Here is a 22,771-nt window from a genome sequence, read left to right as displayed (position 1 = left end):
AGGCAGACACAAAGTAACAGCGTTTTCTAAGCTAAATATGTGCTCAACAAAATGGCTCTGAGCACTATGGGACTTAACATCTGAGGTCATCAGTCTCCTACAACTTAGAACTACTTAAACCTAACTAACCTAAGGACATCACACACATTCATGCCCGAGGCAGGATTCGAACCTGCGACCGTAGCGGTCTTGCGGTTCCAGACTGAAGCGCGTAGAACCGCTCGGCCACCACGGCCGGCAATATGTGCTCATTATGAGTTGTTTGACAGAAGGCATAATGATATTTTGCCAGTTGTGTGTCAACCTAGCGTTGTGTAAGTAAAATATACATTCAGAAATGAAGGAAGTCTTACACTGCACACGCAGTGTAATAACTCCGTTTTTCTCCATAAGTTTTGCACAGATGGATTCTATTGCTGTAGCGTAACTCAACTGCCAAGGAAATACACTCAAACAAACAAACAAACAACGCACTACGAAGTAATTATTCTACTGGGTCGGAAATCGGTAGTTGTGATGGACACAGACAAACAAATGATTACGATTTCAGGAAAATTGAATGATTTATTCAAGAGAAACAGCTTCACAAACTGATCAATTCAATAACACGTCGGTCCACCTCTGGCGCTTGTGCAAGCAGTTATTCGGCTTGGCTTTGATTCACAGAGCTGTCGGCTGTCCTCCTGAGGGATAACGTGCCAAAATGGGTACACCTGGCGCGTTAGGTCATTCCTGGCTGATTCGAGGACCCTGCCCATAATGCTCCAAAAGTTCTCAACTGCTGGCCAAGACAGTGTTTCGCAAGCACGAAAGCAAGCAGTGCCAACTCTCCTGCGTGCGGGCGGGCATTATCTCGCTGAAATGCGAGCCCAGGATAGCTTTCCACGAAGGGCAACAAATCGGAGGGTAGAATATCGTCGGCGTACCGCTGTGCTGTTACAGTGCCGTAGATAACAATCAAAAGGGTGATGTTGTGAAAAGAAATGGCAGCCGAGTCCAGCAGTCTTGGCTGTCGGGCCACAGTCAGGTTGGCATCCCAGCGCTGTCCGGGATGTCTCCAGCCATGTCTTCGCTGGTCACTGGGGTTCGAGAATCGCCTCTGAACATCAGTCTACTCCAGTTAGTGAGACTCCAGGCCGAACACATGCCTCGAGACGCAAATAATCCTCCACATAAGTACCTGCATAGTTAAATAAAGGTACCGCTAATGTCACAACTGCTGCCATTTGTCATAAATCTGCAAAACCAGATCAACACCGCCAAAGATCATACCAAGAACAGCTACAGCACTATAGACGTGCAGTTACGTAGTTACATCTGATATAATCTGCAACGAAATCAGTACTGTGTGATCTGTTAAAAGTTCCAATCAATACTGTTACACTGAAGTTTTTTCTGGACGTGTCTGGTAACCTGCTTAACCCCTGATATGCTGCAGCATGTGGCTAACAGCTATCTGGCAAAAGGTGACGGTCACGAGGGGAACTGCACGGGTCGTAAAAACGTTTCTGCTTAAAGCCCGGTACACACTGCTCTGATGACCAAATGCGAGGGGGGAGGCGAGGGGAAGGTGACAGGAGTGGCAGGTGAAGGTGGCCCAGCCCATTGTAAAGTTTTGTTCTGCACAAAGAACGCCTTTTAACAAAGATGAGATCTGATGGTGATGTGAAAACACAATTGTGCCAGCATCGGATCTGGCCATTAGACCTGACGGAGGCCAACTGAAATTTTTGTTCAAAATTTTCTAAGGACGTCTACGGTTGGTCCATAGCAATTATTTTGGTAGTGCAAGAGAGAACTCGTGCATGTGTACAAGCACGCCTTCTTATTGCCATAATTAGAAATCTGTCACATGGTTAGTGAGACTATCTCACTCCAAAGGATAAATCATCGATTAACCGTGTCAGAATTCATAACACTAGGGAATTTGTTAGCATCTTTACTAAATCATTGTCGGTTGGAACTTGTAAGGCCACCAAGGTTCCGGTGCTGGCAGAGCCAGCCAATTTTTGTGTAGGAGAGCAAGTGACCACTCGCTCCAGGTGCCTGAGGTTGAACACTTCTCCTTAGACAATACATCTCCACAGGGCTTGAGGCAGCACACTTTGCCGTACAGCTGCAGAGCAAGATGTCTCCCACTCAGGGCAAAACTCAGATGCTGAGGCTGGATTTAGAATTCCCAGCCTTTACAACAGCCATCCTCCACTCTCGCATACTACTCGAATTGTAAGCATAGACCATATTTGCATTCACTGAGATGAGACGAGGTTGAAATCATTTATCTTGAATCAAGATTTCACTTTTCTGATATAATTCTCACAGTTCCAGTGAAATTAGGTGAGAGTACCGGTATTTGTTCACGCTTTCCCACAACTTTTCTTCTGCTCATTAACTTATTCAGTAATCATTGCTCATATTGGTCAACATACTTTTTATATTGTTTCAATCTACCCGTGCCAAAGCTGTCACAAATGTTTTCAATCCCTTATTTCCTCGACAATTAATTACAACCTTGATTCAGTGGGTAAAGCATTTTTGATGTCTTTTACCAGTAGATCATATTCTCATAGTGGCCATTAGTTTCTTTTTCTCGTTTGTTGGATGCCATTGTCAACATATCTATGTGAGATGCGGTACCTGAGCCGTGTTGGGCTCATGTTAAGCGTTGGTTTAAACCTTGGTTCCTATTCTGTGTTTGGTTTCCCGCAGTTATTGCGATTATGCTTTTGTTCGCTCTCTCCATGAGAGGCAGCAGCGGTGTCTATCGATATTCGCACCTTGTACTATCTTTGGTCTGGCTCTTATAGTTTCCACCGGTACTGTGTGCGAGGAGTCGGTCGGTTGGCGTGGAGCAGCGAGGAAATCTCCACGGGGCTTTGTTTGGCCGGGCCCGCTGGTGCTCTCTACGCAGTGTCGGAGAGTGTGGGGCTGTTCTAATTGCTACGAGGTCCGTGACTCGCCGACCCTAGATGCGAAAGTTGAGTTTGGATTTAATTTACCAGCAAGTCAAGACTGTTCACATTGTGCCATTTTGTTCTCGTTGTTGGCTGTTGGGACATTCCCGCGAGCAACAACGTGTGTGTTCGAGTTGGTGAAGGTTTAGACACCGTCCGGTGGAGTCTAACTGTATTTGGTTATTTGAAATTAAAGTGCACCAGCGGAATTTTCTGCCTTGTGGCCCTTAACGTTCCGGTTACCTGCCCTGCCCGTTCACGTGAATTCAGGCAGTGTCCTTTCCTCACCGTGTTGTCGCTGTCCAGCAAGGTGTGTAGTTTGACAGCTTAATGTATGCTTGGTTGTGGGCGTCCATGCCTTTTACGCTTTGCATTGAACTCCCGGGGTGTGTGCTGGTCGAGTGGGTCCGTTGACTCTCTGTTGGTTGGGTTGTCGTCGGATCGAGAATGGTTGGGCCGACTGCCTGTCTCACCTAAGTGATCGTTAGTATTTCAAGTGCTGGCCGACCCCCGAAACTTCTGAGCGCCGTTAGCTGCACTGCCTTTTCTTATTTTCTGTTGTGTGTATTTGTATGGCTCCTAGCCGATGGCTCTGAATGAAAGTTGAATCGTTTTTAGTGGTTTTTAAAGTCTTGGGCCTTCAGCCGCTTTAAATTCCTTGCTTGTCAAGTGTTAGATTGTTTGGGGCTTCAGCCTGATTAACATACTGTTTAAAGATAAAGCCTTGGGCCTTCTGCCTAACTAAAAATTATTTTGGTTGTGTTTTAAGTCATGGGCCTTCTGGCGTTTTAAAATTAAGGGTCTTTGTCTTTCGAGCATCAGACTGGGGTCTTCAGCCTAATTGAACATAAAGCCTTCTGCCTTGCGTTTTTTAATTAATTTTACCTCGAGTCTTAAATCATGGGCCTTCAGCAGTCTTTAAATTAAGGTTGTTGCTTTTCAAGTGTTAGATTTTTGGGCCTTCAGCCCAATTATAGAACTTACTTAACGTACGGCCTTCTACCTTCTAAATATTCTCTTTGGCGTCTGAATTTTGAGTTCATGTCTTTTAGCCTTTTTTTTTTAATTAAAGTGGTTGTGTCCTTAAGGCATAAGATAGTGTGGCGTATTCAGCCGATAACTAAGTTCAAGAATTTGTACTGTCATGTTTGGTCAAACAAATAAAGTTATGTGTGTTCGAGTGTAACTGTCAGCCGCTCATTTTGGCCCCTTTCCACAATTCAAAGCACCTGTCCTGTGTTGCGGGTTTAGCAGGGCGTTTCAGTACCCACATTTCATGCTCACTTTGGCCATCCCGGGCACTTTAATTAGACTAGCTGCTTTGCGTTGTGCAACGTTCTTTCTTCTAAGTCGCGCGATCTTATGAGTGGCTATCTGCCACTGTAGATCACCGGGGATAGATTCTGTAGCACCTCAGTAGTATGCTAAATACTCAACCGACACCTATGTCAATAGCGTAGCCAATTTATAACAATAAAATAACATCGTTTGCATCACACATTATATTAAATATCATACGCCATTGTTGGCTGAGAAATCCCACAGGGTGGGCTCATCCACCTGACGGAAAGGGAGTTCTCCTCCGCCTACGTTGCTCCCTTTGCCTGGAGATGTGTGAGAGTTGTGTCATACGTGTATTTTCGGAGTGTAGGGCAGTGTGATGGATGCTTGCAAGCATTCGTATGCAGACGACTGCTTGCATACCTAATTTATTCCGAAACGCCGAGCAGATGAACGGGATTTTTCGGTGCTCGTGATAAAAAAAGATAGGTTCAGGTGTTTTGGATAGCCGTTGAGCTAGGGTGCATTTCTATTCCCAACAGGAAGATCGTTTTAGTGTAAATATCCTACAGTACAGAATCAATGTATGCATATTACACACTTTCTCTGGCTTAGGCAAATGGAGCAAATCCGTTATCATATGGGAATTGCGTGCTGTAGTACTGATACACGAGCATTTTTTTTTTTTTTTTCGGAAAAACCGGTCGGATGTGTAAAATTAGTTCTGCTTTATTTCAGTTTCACATAAGTAATCTATCTAAATTTTACTGACCAATACATTTCTTTTCGTATGAATTATATGCCCTGCTACAGCAGGGAAAAGAAGAGGATCTGCGGAAAATGTTCCTAATGGAGTGCAAAAATTGTGAATATGTTCCTGTTTATTTAAAGACTCTGACTTAAAAGTGGGGTATTAGCTGTCCCAATCTACCTCCCTCAGCACCTTTAAAATTTTCCAAAAATTTTGGCATATGAATATATTCGTGTGTGCTTTTTATCCTGAGAGAGATGAAGACCTTGGCAGGGGCAATGACAAGGAAAAGTAAAAAATACTGGAGTATAGTATACAGTGGTTGTGTTATAGAGAGTACAAAGGAGACTGTGTCAGTGTGAGAGAAAGAGAGGGACATAGTGGCTGTGGAACATAGCTGACAGTGAGAGAACAAGGCAAAGCAAATTAGCACCCTAACAGAAATACATAATTGCTCAAATTTAGCTATGTTCATTTTCGAATGACAATCATCTGAGTTGTTTGTTTACTACATCTGTAAACTAATTTATTTCCTTTCAGAAGCCAGTCTTCGCTGACCTCTCATACATAACAATCAGCATGACCTGTTTCCCAAACGGTACCTTAAGGCCCTCACTTTGCCTCGAATTTTGCCATATGTAACTGTATTTAAACCCTGTATAGTTTAATATGACTATTACAGATATAGCAGATCCAGTAAAATTTATTTTTTCAATTAACTTTTTCTTCGATTTTTCTGATGTTGAGTATTCCTCATTGTAAATTATAGACTGTTCGCCTGACAGTGTCTTTTAATAAGTCTCGTTCACTTAAAGATCTACTGTATTATTTAATGTTTTCCTTAGAGAACTGAATGTTGGTGATTCTTCTCTCACGACACATGCGCTGGACAGTTGTTAAACCAACGCCACAAGCTGCAGCACAAATACCCTGTACGACAGCAAGGCCTTTTCTTACAATGGTTGTTTTTTCGGTAACATATCACAGCATTTCTTGATATCATCACTGCTGGACATGTATCCCTTTCAGAAATATTTCGTAACGAACGCGATGTTGTCCACCATCAAAGTCTACAAGATGTTTTTAATATTTATATAAACTGTGGAAAATGAATTTTCTGTGCCGCCGAAACTCGGTTGCCTTTTGCTGTTGCATTCTTCCTTGCTGTCAAAGCGCGTCTTGTTAGAGTGGTTTAGCAACTCTAGCCACATAGCAGAGAGTAAAGCTCTCTTTCTTTCTCCTTTTTCATTTTGAATTTACACAAACACTTCCACTCGGTACATAAATTGCACAAATAATACCACAACACACTTTTTCATTTCCAGTCAAACTGTCGGAAGTGATAACTCAATAAGGAATGAAAAACGAGAACTGCGTGTAAAGCTACGCACCGTCTCGCTACTGTCGCTCAACCGGCGCTCGAAGTAGGTAACCATGGGCACCCAGTGTTGCCATTTTCGAATGCCAGAGAGAGCGAGTTGCGCAAGACTGGGCAGTTGAAGTGTGGCATCAGCGCACTTGCAAGCAATCCTCAATTTCTATTTCATTCATAATATTCAAATACAGAGGCAGAGTACGGCGCTGGGGTCGACAAGACTTATATAAGGCAGCAAGTGTCTGGCGCAGTTGTTAGATCGGTTACTGCTGCTACAATGGCAGGATATCAAGATTTAAGTGAGTTTGAACGTGGCCGAAGGGCCAATCGTGTACTCTTGATGACTGCACGACACAATGCTTTACACCTTGCCAGGGCCTGTCAACATTGGACTCTTGATGACTGGAAACATGTTGCCTGGTCGGACGAATCTCGTTTCAAATTGTGTCGAGTTGATAGACGTGAATGCGTGTGGAGACAACCTCATGAATCCATGGACGCTGCATTTCAGTATGGGCTCTTCAAGCTGGTGGAGGCTCTGTAATTGCGTGGGGCGTATGGAGTGATATGGCACCCCTGATACGTCTAGATACGACTCTGACAGGTGACACATACGTAAGCATCTTGTCTGATTACCTGCATCCATTTATATCTATTGTGCATTCCGTTGGACTTGGGCAATTCCAGCAGGGCCGTACGACACCCCACACGCCCAGAATTTCTACAGACTGGCTGCAGGAACGATCTTCTGAGTTCAAACACTTCCACTGGCCACCAAACTAATGAACATTGTTGAGCATATCTCGATGCCTTGCAACGTCCTGTTCAGAAGAGATCTCCAGCCCCTCGTACTGTTACGGATTTATGGACAGCCCTCAGGATTCATGCCGTCAGTCCCCTCCAGCACAACTTCAGACATTAGTGGAGTCCATGCCACGTCGTGTTGCGGCACTTCTGCGTACTCACGGAGGCCCCACACGATATTAGGCAGGTGTACCAGTTTCTTTGACCCTTCAGTGTAGTTCCAAAATGGCGGAACTGCACCACATTTCAGAGTAGATGTGTGAAGACGCCTAGCTGTCGACTCTGTGAAACATTGGATAGGCCGCGTCGCGTTTGATCAAAAAATAAGGAAAGAGTAGTTTCGTATTGTCGTCTGGGAGACCGCACCCCGTGGGTTCAGCTCTACTCGAAAAAGATTTACTTGCTCTGCGCACAACGGTCCTCTTCCAGACGATATGTCAGAATTGTGGATTCCCGGGTTCGATTCCCGGCGGGGTCAGGGATTTTCTCTGCCTCGTGATGGCTGGGTGTTGTGTGCTGTCCTTAGGTTAGTTAGGTTTACGTAGTTCTAAGTTCTAGGGGACTGATGACCATAGATGTTAAGTCCCATAGTGCTCAGAGCCATTTGAACCAGAATTGTGGATATGTCAGAATTGTGCCTCAAGTTTGCTGTTGAATATCCTCTGACGGGTATGTGTTTAGTGTGGTGCCGTTTCGTGTTGTACGGTGTTGAGAGAAGAGGAAAGGTGAAGCCTGGTGTCGGCACAAGAAGAGTCACGTGTGAGTATTTCTGATTATTCGAAAATTATCACAGCCGAAAGAAGGTGACAGTGTCGGATGTGAAGTTGACAAAACGTCAGTATAAAACAAGAAAGACGAGTCTACACTGTGGTGATTCGCGTGAAGAGAAATCTCCATATTGGTTCTACGGAATGTTCAGCAAGACAGGCTAGCAGTATTTAAGTCTGAGAACAGTAGTAAGAAAACAAACTTTATGAATTAAGAAACGATCTTGACAAAACCAAGCAAGAAACAATAAGAATTTATTTCGAAAATGATATTGAGTTAAAACAGATCTGGTACTAGTCGCTAAGCAAGCGAATAACTTAAGTAGCAAGACTGAAACTTCTGTACCTGAAGTGGAACAGGATGAAACTATTTGTTGAATTTGAGACTAGATTTCAGACTTGTCCGGTTCTTGTGGGACTGCGGGCAACTATTATTACACAGAAACTTAGAATATGTCTAGTGGTTTATGTGTGCTAAAATCAGAGATGACTGAAGATGTTGAACCAGTTAGAAACAATGGCAGCCAGTAGGTAAAGAAGTGAAATCCAGTTTAGAGACTTGGATATGTGTAAGACCAAGAAAGTAAAATATATATTGACTGAGAGGGAAAGTGCAGTGGAGAGTATTGCACCTACTTCACATAATGTTATGTCCCAAATCAATCAGTGACTAACTAAACAGGTAAATGAAGTGAAGGGCTAAAGGTTAAAGGAACTACTGTCGCTAGAGACCTTATGACAGAAACAGACAAGTTAAAATTGCACAGATTTTTTCCATGCTATCCGGCTGGTGATTTACATCCAGTCATATTTTTAAAATTGTTTCAGTATGTGGTGCTTTAAGGATAGTCAGAGGAACGGAAAAGCAGATGTGATGTCAGCTATCTAAGACGTGAAGCCACCCAACAAGCATTCGCGTCCCAGATAATTATAAGACATTTGAGGAATTTCATTTAGTTTATAAAGACCGATTCTGGTCAGAATGGGCTCAGAGTATATTAACTTAGGGAAGATTGGATCCAGGTGAATGTACGATGTAGGAACTTCAGAAATTAATTTACACTCGTTGTCCAGTGCCAAGACCATTGCATAAAAAGTGTGTCGTATTATCAGAAGAGGCTGCATGTTCCAGGTTCACTGCAGACACAGTTCCTCTGTTATATGTGATAGGTGCATCACAATGTGATGGCTTGGCAAACTGAAACGTACTCCAAGGTTGATGTTCCCGGCACAGCACAAGTCTTGTAGGCAAAACGTCTAAATTGCAAACAGGTTCACAGCGAAATTCTGTCGATGCATGGGCCAAGGGCAGTGACATGTCCAGCCACAGTGAAATGTTGCCAACAGTTTGACCGAGGCCGCACTGATGTGGCTTATGCTGATCAGGAAGTCCACATCTTCTATCATGCGATTTCTATATTTTCGGCAAGAGGAAAGAACACCTGCAGGAGCGAGGTTTTCCAGTGATGGGGACATTCACATAGTAGTTCTTCAACGGCTCTGTGGACTAGAAGTTATCTACTTGGTTAATCTGTCACTATCCATTCGGTATATGACCATAAAACTGTAGTCTTCTTTCCCTCATTATATTAGTTAGCTTTCCAATTTCAAATAGAACTCTCTGTATGATCGTAATTTGTACTGAACTTACTCTTACTTCTAGGGCCCATCATTTTCTCAATAATTCTGCTTTTTACATCTTCCAGTTTTTACTGGTCCGCTATATACAATGTTTCAGGCGTTACCACTGTTTGATAGTGTCTTAGTTTTGTGTTCAACCATAAAGATTTTTGTTATTATGTTTCTTGTCATATGGAACGACCTTTCCATTTTATGTACTCTACTTTCCATGGCTGTTTTTTTTGTGTTGCTTGTTATTCACTCTCTTAGGTTTTTAAAATAGTTTGTTTTAGATATTGTGTTGTTATGAATTTTTAGATCTTTGTGGGTGAGGGACAACATTGATATATCTCGTGAAGTGTGTTTTCAAAATGGTATTTTTAGTCATATTTTATGTGCTTGTTTCTGTAGTTCTGACATCTGTTGTTTGGCACTGTCCAGTGAGTCAGTAATTAATGCAATGTTATCTGCAAAAGCTAGACAATATGAGGTGATTTTATCTGCGTTTCTTCCTAGTTAAACACCCTTAGTATTGATGGATTTTCTCTATTCCCCCACTGTCTCCTCTAATGCGCTACTGAAAAGTTGAGGCGATAAATTATCTGCCTGTTTTACTCCTGAATTTAGAGCAGAACGTTTCGACAGTTCCCCCATTAATTTTACTGTGTGTTTGCTGAAGTTCTTTTAATTATTTATGTTATTTTATTATCAACTCTTAACTTCTTTATAATGTCGATTAGTGCATTTCTGTCAGATGATTCATATGCCTCTTTAAAATTTGCAAAAATTGTCATATATTTCAAGTTTCTGAATTTCCTCACTTATACTATGTTCGTTGGGTACTGTAGTTGCACAGCACCTTCCCTTCTTAAATCATGCTTGGTATTCTCTTAGATGTGGGTCGAGCATTCTTTCAGCTCCCTTTAAAAGTACCGTACTATGAACAAGATTTTAGACGTTACTGACATGAGGGAGATTACTCTATAATTCTTGCCATCAGTTTTCTTTTCTTTATTATGTTGTGGCTGTATTAACGCCGATATCCATTCTGATGATAAAGTAATGTTGTCCAAGTTTCCTTAATGTTATCTATTAGTCATAGAATAATGTTGCCTAGAGAGTTTCACCAATTCAGCAACTGCAGTTTATTGTCTTCTCCTGATGCTTCGTTATTTTGAAGTAGTTTTGTGATTTCTCTGACTTGCTCTATTATTAGTGGCTTTGAGTATGGTCGTATTTGGATTACATTATCAATATGAAATTGTCTTTCCGATGAGTTGCAGTTGTAAATTCTTTAAATTAATCCGAAAGTACTTTGCAATTGTCAGTGTTAATGTATACAGTCTTCCGTGTTCTTGGATAAGTGATCTGTAAACTTCGTGGTAGTACTAAGTATTTTTGAATATTTTATAAACGTCCTTTGTGTTGTTCTGCTCAAGATATGACTCAGTTGACGTTTTATATGTTGTACACTGGTCTTTTTGAGATCTTTCGGTGCATCTTTCCTTGCTTCTATAAAATTTTCCCTGTTCTTATCATTTTTATTTGCATTCCAGATATTCCAAGCTCGTTTTTTCTTTATGGTTAACCCTTCACAATCACCATTCCATTAGGCATGTTACCATTTCTTTGTAAGGGAAATATTTTTTTCTGCAGTCTGGATAATGTCTTTCTGAAGTTATTCCCAACACGTATTTTCCAATTGCCTTTTGTAATCATTTCTGTATATCAAATTATTGGCTATTGGTTCTTTTTTCTAAATATTGGTCTAACCTTTATTTAATAAGAGACAGATAGTGGTCTAGGTCTAAAGTAGCACTCTTTAACAACTTTTACATTGAGTACCTCAATTGTAAGTCCACTAAAGAGACAGCTTACACTACACTCGTTCGTCCTCTGTTAGAATATTGCTGCGCGGTGTGGGATCCTTACCAGGTGGGATTGACGGAGGACATCGAAAGGGTGCAAAAAAGGGCAGCTCGTTTTCTATTATCACGTAATAGGGGAGAGAGTGTGGCAGATATGATACACGCGTTGGGATGGAAGTCATTAAAGCAAAGACGTTTTTCGTCGCGGCGAGATCTATTTACAAAGTTTCAGTCACCAACTTTCTTTTCCGAATGCGAAAATATTTTGTTGAGCCCAACCTACATAGGAAGGAATGGCGCTGTTCGGGAGTGGGATGGTAGGGAGATAGTGTGATTGTGGTTCGATGAACCCTCTGCCAAGCACTTAAATGTGAATTGCAGAGTAGTCATGTAGATGTAGATGTAAACTGTCTGCTGATAGCAACGTCATCGAGTTGTTTTTCACCACAAATCGGATTTGGTGATATCGAGGTAGTTTGTTTTCTAGGAAGTTTTTTGAAGAATGAGCCTGTAGTACTATGTTGTGCTGTCTGCACAAGCTTAAGATTCTTTCTTCGTTTGTATTGGTTCTTTTATTTGCAGGGAATTTTCCTCCTATGGATCTGTCCTAAAGTTATTTGCCAGTTTGTGCATTAAAGTATACCAATAGTAATATTGTATTTTTTCATAAAATGTAATCTAGAGTGTTTGACACATTTTTCAGATTTTTCTTTTTGCTCCTTCTGTGGTCCTCAACGTAAGGAAAGAAGAAACAGTCGTTTTTTTCCATTTATCTTTACGACATACTTTATTGCGGTTAACTGTACAGAGTAATGATAACCAAAAAACTGTAAAATAGCAAATGAAAGTTGACAACCAAACTTCAATAAACTTTTTTAAATTGGCTTCTTCTGTTATTGTTGAGATGTTGAGAGAGTTGGTGGTACCGAGCAGACATAACAGTGCTCTATAATAAAAATGCATCTCTGTAAAATATAATTGACAACAATGTACATAAAAATTAAGATTCTGTGTATAAAAGGTCATTGTAAAAAAATTGTTATGTTTCTTTCAGTTTCTGTGAAGGTCGCTTTAAAAGAATATATCACATCATCATTTTTCTATTTATTAGATCTGTTTCCCTCATTTTTTGGTGCATGTCTATTTAAAACAGAGTAAACATTGTTTGATCGTTTATGTGTTGGAATGGAAGGTCTTTGTAAATTGGAAATTTGTGGTAAGGTCTTATGGCACAAAACTGCTGAGATCATCAAAAATGGCTCTGAGCACTATGGGACGTAACATCTGAGGCCATCAGTCCCCTAACTAACCTAAGGACATCACACACATCCATGCCCGAGGCAGGATTCGAACCTGCGACCGTAGCGGTCGCGCCGTGCTGAGGTCATCGGTCCCGAAGCCTACACACTACTTAATCTAACTTAAACTAACTTGGACAACACACACACACCCATACCCGAGGGGGGACTCGAACCTACAACGGGGGGAGCCGCACGGACCGTGACAAGGCGCCCCAGACCGCACGGCTACCCCGTGCGGCAAAGGTCTTTCATTTATTGATTTAAATTCAATTCTTCAGTTTAATATGTTTTTGTTCACAATTAAACCTGTTCCAAACTGGGGTTCATTCTCATAACTCTTTTTCCTAGTTTCCCTTAAATATCCTGAATCCTTCTGAATTGAAAGGACGTTGTATCAGTAACTCTTCTTTCTTCCAATATGGTTATCATTTTTGTGTTAGCAGAAGAGCCAACACCGTGTTACTAGTGGAGGCCGAAATGCACTCGTTTTAGCTCAAGCAGGCTAGCGTGAGGAGGGAAGAACTATACTGACGTGAGGTCTGGAATATGACAAGGAATGAGAAATCAGAAACCGGACGTAATTAGTTTGATACTTACCTTTAATCCATTAATGATGAACGTCGCTCTTGGCGGTACATGATTCACAATATTATCTGTTCATAATACATTCTTGAAGATAGTTCTTATAGTAACTGATTATGGCGCCTTGCTAGGTTGTAGCAAATGACGTAGCTGAAGGCTATGCTAAACAGTCGTCTCTGCAAATGAGAGCGTATGTAGACAGTGAACCATCGCTAGCAAAGTCGGCTGTACAACTGGGGCGAGTGCTAGGAAGTCTCTCTAGACCTTCTCGCGTCCGTCGGTCGTCGTAATTTAATAAATATATTATTATTATTGTTATTATTTTTGATTGTTGCCGACTTACGTGGTGGGCCTTAATAAAAATGATATTTAAGTTGAACAATGTAATAAACTTTTCATATAAATTTCCTTGGCTAGTCAGTTGACTTTAAAGCAAAAGATCTTTAGTTATTAATTACAATTGCGGCCCACACACGCGCGACCCCCCTGCGGGTCCGGGGTAAGAATAGGCCCGAGGTATTCCTGCCTGTCGTAAGAGGCAACTAAAAGGAGTTTCAACCGTTTCGGACTTCTATGTGATGGTCCCCCTTGGGGTTTGACCTCCATTTTTCAAAATTCTACAGAAGTACAAGCCTTTTGGGGAAGGACACCTTACGTGGTTTACCACTGGTCCTAAGTGCACTAAGACCTTGGCACTCAGCATTGCACCGGCGTTGTCACCATACCCATTATTCCTCAAATTGGGCCTAAACGCCTGATGGGTTGTCCAAGTTACGCCCATAGTGCATCTCCATCTGCACCAGCGATCATGATGGACTTTCCATGGCACCAGAAATCCAGCACGGTAGCCAGCTCGTTGTGGTGGGGTCGTCATGTACCCTCTAGGTTGTAGCCCCCTGACAACACAGGGATCGTACTGCCGATACCTGAGCTGCACCCTCCCCACGTTGGCCAAGGAGTAGATGCCCGTCTCCTTGGGGCATCAGGACTCCCGGCAATGGTCATCCTGCTGCAGCTGGGTGGCGCCCGTGGGGAGAGCCCCTGGTCGGAGTGGGTGGTATCGCGGCGGACGTTTCGCACATGAAACGTCAACACGTATCAGGTCGCTCTGTGGCCGAGTCTTCCAAAAGAAAAGGTACCGTTTCTAGTTCTGGTTCTCCTGCCCTTTCCCCCTTGGCCACTCCATGGGAGGAGGGACAGGCCCGCCGGCTTGGGGCGAAGTACTTCCCCCGCTATTTGGTCTGTTCTCGAACAGATGGGGCGACGTTCGCCACCTCCAAGCCCATGTTCTTTGTTCAGCACATTGAGGACGTCTTCAGGGAAATCGAGGCTCTCAGCAAGATGCGATCAGGGTCCGTTCTTATCAAGACCACCTCTGCCACACAGTCGGCGGCACTCCAGGCGTGCGACCGCCTAGGGGACATCCCAGTATCCATTGTCCCACATCTGGCACTAAATAGGACGCAGGGGGTTATTTTTCATCGTGACCTCCTGCTACAATCTGATGAGGAGCTCAGGGCCAACCTGGAGCGCCGTGGCGTGCATTTCGTCCGGCGAGTCCAGCGCGGCCCCAAAGACCGTCGCATCGACACCGGGGCCTTTATCCTCGCCTTCGAGGGGGACGTTCTCCCGGAGAAGGTAAAGGTGATGTGCTACCGGTGCGACGTGCGACCTTACGTCCCGCCTCCTATGCGCTGTTTTAGGTGTTTGCGCTTTGAGCACATGTCGTCCCGGTGTGAGGCTGAGCCCCTTTGTGGCGATTGTGGACGTCCTCTTCGTGAGGAACATACATGCACCCCACCACCTCGGTGCGTTAATTGTCCTGGCATCCACTCGCCTAGATCCTCAGACTGCCCCGCATATCAGAAGGCGAAGAAGATACAAGAACTCAAAACTTTGGATCGTCTCTCTTATTCTGAGGCCAGGAAGAAGTATGACCGCCTCCATCCCGTGCCGTTGACCACTTCGTTTGCCTCAGTTGTGTCCACTCCTTCTGCGGTATCCTCACCTCTATCCTGTCCCCCCTCCGCCTCCTCTGCCCATCAGGGGGCTCTGCCTCCTCCTCCCAAATCCCTCCCTTCCAAATCCTCCTCCCCCGCGGCCCCCACCCCCCCTGCCCCAGGGGCCACCCTTCCTCCAACCTCTCCCCACGCCACCTGAGAAGCGATCCTCTTCTCAGGCGTCCATCGGGGAAACGTTCCGGACCCCAGCTTCCGAGGTCCGGCGTTCCAAAACGGACCCCGCGCGTGAGGACCTTCTTCCGGTCCAGCCCACCATCCCTGTTCCTCCTCGGACTTCCAAGAAGGCCTCCAAGAAGAAGTCTCTACCCCCCTCTCCACCCCGGCGCGTTTCGTCTGACGCTCCATCCGTGAGTCGCTGCTCCTGGCCGTCCTCAGTTTCGCCGGGACGCTCTGCTGCCAGGCGCTCAGCTGGCCTCTCGTCGGCAAATGATGCTGCCCCTCCTACACCACAAGGGACAGCGGCCGCAGCTGGCGACGACTCGATGGAACAGGATCCGCCTCCCGCCGGTTGTAGCGTTGTTCCCTCGAAACCTGGCCCTCCACGGCTGTCGAGGTGACCAGCTCTTCCCCCTTCTCGTTACCCCTCTTTTTTGACTAGCGATGGCCTTGTTACATTGGAACATAAGAGGTATTCGATCTAATCGGGAGGAATTACAACTGCTCCTCTGCCTGCACTGTCCGCTCGTCCTTGGTCTCCAGGAAACCAAGTTGCGCCCAACTGACCATATTGCCTTTACCCACTATACCTCAGAGTGGTATGACCTCACCCCTGTGGACGGTATCCCAGCTCATGGTGGGGTCATGTTGCTCGTTCGGGACAATGTCTATTACCATCCCATCCCATTGACCACCCCACTCCAAACAATAGCTATCTGCATTACTCTTTCTGCTTTTACTTTTTCAGTTTGTACCGTCTACACTCCACCGTCATCTGCTGTTAGTCGGGCTGACATGATGCACCTGATCGATCAGCTTCCCCCGCCGTTCTTATTGTTTGGCGACTTCAATGCCCATCATCCCCTTTGGGGCTCTCCTGCATCCTGTCAAAGAGGCTCACTCTTGTCGGATGTCTTCAACCATCTCAATCTTGTGTGCCTCAATACTGGCGACCCGACTTTCCTCTCGGACTCTACTCATACCTACTCCCACTTGGACCTCTCGATCTGTTCTACCACTCTTGCCCGTCGGTTCGAGTGGTATGTCCTTTCTGACACCTATTCGAGCGACCACTTCCCCTGTGTCGTTCGTCTCCTGCACCACACCCCATCCCCACGTCCTTCGCGCTGGAACATACTGAAAGCTGACTGGGGACTTTACTCCTCCCTGGCGACCTTTCCGGACCACGATTTTCCCAGTTGTGACAGTCAGGTCGAATACCTCACGGCTGTTATTATCCATGCTGCAGAACGTTCCATACCTCGTACTGCTTCTTCTTCACGTCGCGTTTCCGTCCCCTGGTGGAACGAGGCTTGTAGGGACGCTATCCGTGCTCGACGACGTGCTTTACGCACCTTTCGCCGCCATCCTACGTTGGCGAATTGTATTGAATACAAACGACTCCGAGCGCAATGCCGTAGAGTCATCAAAGACAGCAAAAAAGCTTGCTGGGCCTCTTTCACGAGCTCCTTTACCAGTTTTACTCCCTCTTCCGTTGTTTGGGGTAGCCTGCGCCGGCTGTCGGGCATTAAGGCCCACTCCTCAGTACCTGGCCTGACCTCAGGTAATGAGGTCCTTGTTGATCCTGTAGCTGTCTCCAACGCCTTTGGCCGCTTTTTCGCGGAGGTTTCAAGCTCCGCCCATTACCATCCTGCCTTCCTTCCCAGGAAAGAGGCAGACGAGGCTCGGCGACCTTCCTTCCACTCGCTGAATCTGGAAACTTACAATGCCCCCTTTACTATGCGGGAACTCGAACGTGCGCTTGCACTGTCCCGGTCCTCTGCTCCGGGGCCAGATGCCATTCACGTTCAGATGCTGGCACACCTTTCTCCGGCGGGCAAAAGCTTCCTTCTTCGTACCTACAATCGCGTCTGGACCGAAGGTCAGGTCCCCATGCGTTGGCGTGACGCCGTTGTTGTTCCTATACCCAAACCCGGGAAGGATAGACACCTTCCTTCTAGTTACCGCCCCATTTCTCTTACAAGCTGTGTCTGTAAGGTGATGGAGCGCATGGTTAATGCTCGGTTAGTTTGGATTCTTGAATCTCGACGACTACTTACTAATGTCCAATGCGGCTTTCGTCGCCGCCGCTCCGCTGTTGACCACCTTGTGACCTTGTCGACATTCATCATGAACAACTTTTTGCGAAGGCGCAAAACGGTAGCCGTGTTCTTCGACTTGGAGAAGGCTTATGATATCTGTTGGAGAGGAGGTATCCTCCGCACTATGCACAAGTGGGGCCTACGCGGTCGTCTGCCCCTTTTTATTGATTCCTTTTTAACGGATCGAAAGTTTAGGGTACGTGTGGGTTCCGTATTGTCCGACGTCTTCCTCCAGGAGAACGGAGTGCCTCAGGGCTCCGTCTTGAGCGTAGCCCTTTTTGCCATCGCGATCAATCCAATTATGGATTGCATTCCACCTAATGTCTCAGGCTCTCTCTTTGTCGATGACTTCGCGATCTACTGCAGTGCCCAGAGAACTTGCCTCCTGGAGCGCTGCCTTCAGCGTTGTCTAGACAGCCTCTACTCATGGAGCGTGGCAAATGGCTTCCGGTTCTCTGAAGAGAAGACGGTTTGTATCAACTTTTGGCGATATAAAGCGTTCCTTCCGTCGTCCTTACATCTCGGTCCCGTTGTTCTCCCATTCATGGACACAACTAAGTTTGTAGGGCTCACGTTGGACCGGAAACTGTGTTGGTCTCCACATGTCTCTTATTTGGCGGCCCGTTGTACACGTTCCCTTAATGTCCTCAGAGTTCTTAGCGGTTCATCTTGGGGAGCGGATCGCACTGTCCTGCTTCGCTTGTATCGGTCCATAGTCCGATCGAAGCTGGATTATGGGAGCTTCGTCTACTCGTCCGCTCGGCCATCCCTCTTACGCCGGCTCAACTCCATCCACCATCGGGGGATACGTCTTGCGACCGGAGCCTTCTACACTAGTCCTGTCGAGAGTCTTTATGCTGAAGCTGCCGAGTTACCATTGACCTACCGGCGCGACATACTGCTGTGTCGGTATGCCTGCCGGCTGTTGTCTATGCCCGAACACCCCTCTTACAAGTCCTTCTTCGCCGATTCTCTCGACCGTCAGTACGGGTTGTATGTGTCTGCCCTGCTGCCCCCCGGAGTCTGCTTCCGTCGCCTGCTTCGACAATTGGATTTTGCCCTCCCTACCACCTTCAGAGAGGGTGAGAGCCCGACACCACCTTGGCTCCAGGCTCCGGTTCGTATTTATCTCGACCTCCGCTCACTCCCGAAGGAGGGTACTCCGGCTGCAGTGTATTGCTCACGGTTTGTCGAACTTCGTGCTCGACTTGCTGGTCACACCTTTATTTACACCGATGGCTCCAAAACTGATGATGGTTTCGGCTGTGCCTTTGTCGTCGGGACCACCACCTTTAAATACCGGCTCCTTGACCAATGTTCCAGCTTTACGGCCGAGCTTTTTGCTCTCCATCAGGCCATTCAGTATGCCCGCCGCCACCGCCATTCATCGTATGTACTCTGCACTGACTCACTCAGTGCTCTTCAGAGCCTTGGGGCTCCCTATCCGGTCCATCCCTTGATTCAACGAATACAGCAGTCCCTCCATTCTTTCGCTGATAATGGCGGTTCTGTCAGCTTTCTGTGGGTCCCCGGACATGTAGGAGTGCCTGGGAATGAGGCTGCGGATGCTGCAGCCAAGGCTGCAGTCCTCCAGCCTCGGCCAGCCTCCCATTGTGTCCCGTCATCTGACGTTTGTGGGGATGTATGTAAGAGGCTTGTGTCCTTGTGGTGGGATGCTTGGTCATCCCTCCAAGGAAACAAGCTCCAGGCAGTAAAACCGCTCCCAACTGCTTGGACAACTTCCTCCCGATCATCTCGGCGCGAGGAGGTCCTTCTGACCAGGTTGCGGATTGGGCATTGCCGGTTTAGCCACCGCTACCTGCTCTCTGGTGACCCAGCCCCGCAGTGCCCTTGTGGTCAGGCATTAACGGTGCGCCACGTTTTATTGTCGTGTCCCCGTTTTAGTCAATTTCGTGTTGTCCTGTCCCTGCCATCTACCTTACCGGATGTTTTAGCTGATGACGCTCGAGCAGCTGCTCGTCTTCTGCGTTTTATAACTTTAACTGGCTTGACCAAAGACATTTAACCTTTTTACTTATTTATTCTGCATCTTTGTCAGGTCCTTTTGATGTCCCCCCATCCCCTTGAGTTTTAGCAGGTTCCTTGTGCTCTAACACCAGTGACTGGGCGCTAATGACCTCCGCAGTTGAGCGCCCTTAAACCCTACCAAAAAAAAAAAACACACGCGCGAGAGTATTTTCTTACCTCCGTTAACCATTGTATTGTAGTCAGAGTCCTGGCTCTGGGTCTCGGCTATGCTACTGAAAATAAGAATCTTAAAGCTAAGTATTTCTGCAACTTCGTGCGGCTGTGGAGAAAAATTAATATTATGCTAATAGCGGGCGAGTTTTCCGCTTCCGCTAATTTTTCGTAAGTTAATATCGCCACGTAATGGCGTCGTTGGCTGCACCGGCCGCTGCGATTGTTGAGCTGTAAATTACTTGAATGCAGGTTAATTCAAGGAAGGCGGACATGAAATCGGGATCACCTCTTACAAATTAAAAGTGCACAATATTATTAAATAGTTATATGTTTAACTCATACAAATATGCTTACATTTGTCAGCACACGCAAGATGTCCCTCTAGACACATTCAAGACAAGCGAAGAAGTGAAGTCGACTAAAAAATTAACAAAAGAGCGTATCTTGTCGTCTCTTTAGATCATTCTGTCATAAATTATTTCTTTGCAATCTAAACCTACACAGAGAAATTATTATTTTACGGCTACATGATAAAAAATTTGGCACTGGGGACGCTATAACCTGCGGTGTGGCGGCGCTCGGTCTGCAATCACTGATAGTGGCGACACGCGGGTCCGACGTATACTAACGGACCGCGGCCGATTTAAAGGCTACCACCTAGCAAGTGTGGTGTCTGGCGGTGACAACACAATCATAATATTTTTTCTTTAGAAAGTTTATTAAAGTTGTATGTTTCCTTGTTTAAAGAATGGCATCGAATCTGTGTTTGATTTTACTGGTTGATCGTTTAAGGTACGTTTCAGAATGTTCAGACTCATTCTTTGAACAGTATCGCGGCTCCCAGTAATCTTAATGCCTACTTTTCATTTCCTTGGAAATGGGAGATTTGGTGCTCCTTGGAGTCAAATCCTTACAAAGTGCATATCCATTGTTGACTGCTTGTTGAATTAGGGAACAAGTCCCCTAAAACTACTACTCAGGTTTGTTAGCTCTGAGGAATATGTTTGCAGTGAAGATACGCTGACCACTTTGCGGCTAGTTCTTCCGCTAGTTTCGCCGCCTTCACTGGCGAGGAAGTCTTCACTATGATCCTAGCGTGGAGCCCTCACAGGGTGCTATCACACGGGCCGGTGAGCCCCGGTTTTTTAACGAGTCGCCCTCTCCTTCCTCCTCACCTACACGACGAGGCACCGGATTTGAGAGCGTCATGGTGTGTATTTTATATACTTATGGTAATGTGTGTTTTTTTTCATTGGTCATAAGTGGCAGTAGGGCATGATGTACTTTTATGAAAAACCGGAATGTAATTCCACGAACAATACGAGACTGGAATAGAAGGGAGAACAGATAGAGGTACTAAAAGTACCCTCCGCCACACGTCAGGTGGCTTGCGGAGTATGGATGTAGATATAGATGTAGATGTAGAGGTACTCAATGAATTTTGATGATTATTACCACCTACATACCCAAAGGAAATTATTATTGTGTAATCAGATCAAAATGAGGTCGCATTACCAGATAACTAATGTTTGTTCCTTAAACTAATGTAATACGCTGAGATTTTAAGTACTGGAAGGCTGTGATCCATAGGCAGAGGTGGAGACATGTGGGACCATTTCAATGCAGCCTTACTGCTCCTTGTGCATGTGGCATCATTTACGAATCATTCTCAACCAACTAACTTGTTAGGATGTTCCATCGAGTAAGCAGATTTCTCAAGGGAATCTAATGGACGTTCTGTAGTTGCTAAGTGATGAAAAAAGAAGCTGTCAAATGTAGAATAAGAAAGACTGCTCCGTGTGTTTAAAATCTTAATTCAAAGACCCGATCGGTATCGCAAACTACATTTACATCATCAGGTTTTTATAGTCAATCCATAAAAGTGATGTGTTTAAAAGCCGGTAAAAACACATTCTCCAGTATTCTCATCAAGGTATTTAAAATTTCTAACTCATAAATGTGCTGATGTCTATAAATAAATCCTGCATATGCTGTCTACATTGGAAGCTTCAGCATGGCCTTAAGGGGACCACACCGTGGTTCAGGTCGAAAAAAATCGATTTTCGGTTTTCATCGTATTTCGATAGGTTAAGGTTTTATTTAAGTAAAAGGATTTCGCTGAAAAAAAGTTTTTCGAGCATTTAAATAGTTTAAATATCATTTTCCTACCACGTATGTTTATGTGCCACACCCATTTTTCTGTCACCCACTGTCAACCGACCCACTGTCAACTCTAAGCCATATGGAGGTGCCATTATTAGGAAAATAGAATATCTAGGCCATGTTCAAAAAGTTTGGGAACAAGGCTGAGAAAACTAACTGGTGATATGAGAGGAAAAAAATTAGAAGATGGAAAACTGTTGACCGGACAGGGTCGGTTAACTAAAACTGAAATAGAAAACTTGCAGGTATACTATGGGCAGGCAATTAGGAGAAATAAATAAAATCTGGAGGCAATGAGGAGCGATGTTTGGGCGATATTCTTCCATAAGTCCTCTACTGATAATAAGCCATGTCATGGATTGTGTCCATCAGGAGAAAATTCGTGGTGCGAATACAATAGAGCTCAGGCAACTGGAGAATCTTATTCTCACCAGCATTCTCTTCCTGCTGCTGTTATTACAGCAATTAAACCTATTTTCAGGGACTTGGCTCATCCTGACCTTCTAAGGAAATGTCTGCAAGGGCAGACACAGAACCCAAATGAATGTTTCAACTGCATAATTAGGAACCGCCTGCCTAAAACTGTATTTGTAGGCATGCATACAATGAAACTAGGAGTTCATGATGTTGATATTACATTCAATATTAAAAGTGTCGGGTACTGTAAAAGCTGGAAATGAATACTGGTGTACATATGGTTAATGTGCTGCAACATTGCGATAAAATGAGGATAGCTGATGCAGACAGGTCTGCATCTATTATGGCCAAGAAAGCAAGACAAATACCCAGGAAGGTGAAAAAGAAGCTGGAAGACCCGCTAGAGA

Source organism: Schistocerca americana, chromosome 8 (assembly GCF_021461395.2).
Source record: "Schistocerca americana isolate TAMUIC-IGC-003095 chromosome 8, iqSchAmer2.1, whole genome shotgun sequence".
Lineage (NCBI taxonomy): Eukaryota > Metazoa > Arthropoda > Insecta > Orthoptera > Acrididae > Schistocerca > Schistocerca americana.
The sequence above is the reverse complement of the archived record's forward strand: the minus strand, read 5'-3'. Positions refer to the sequence as shown.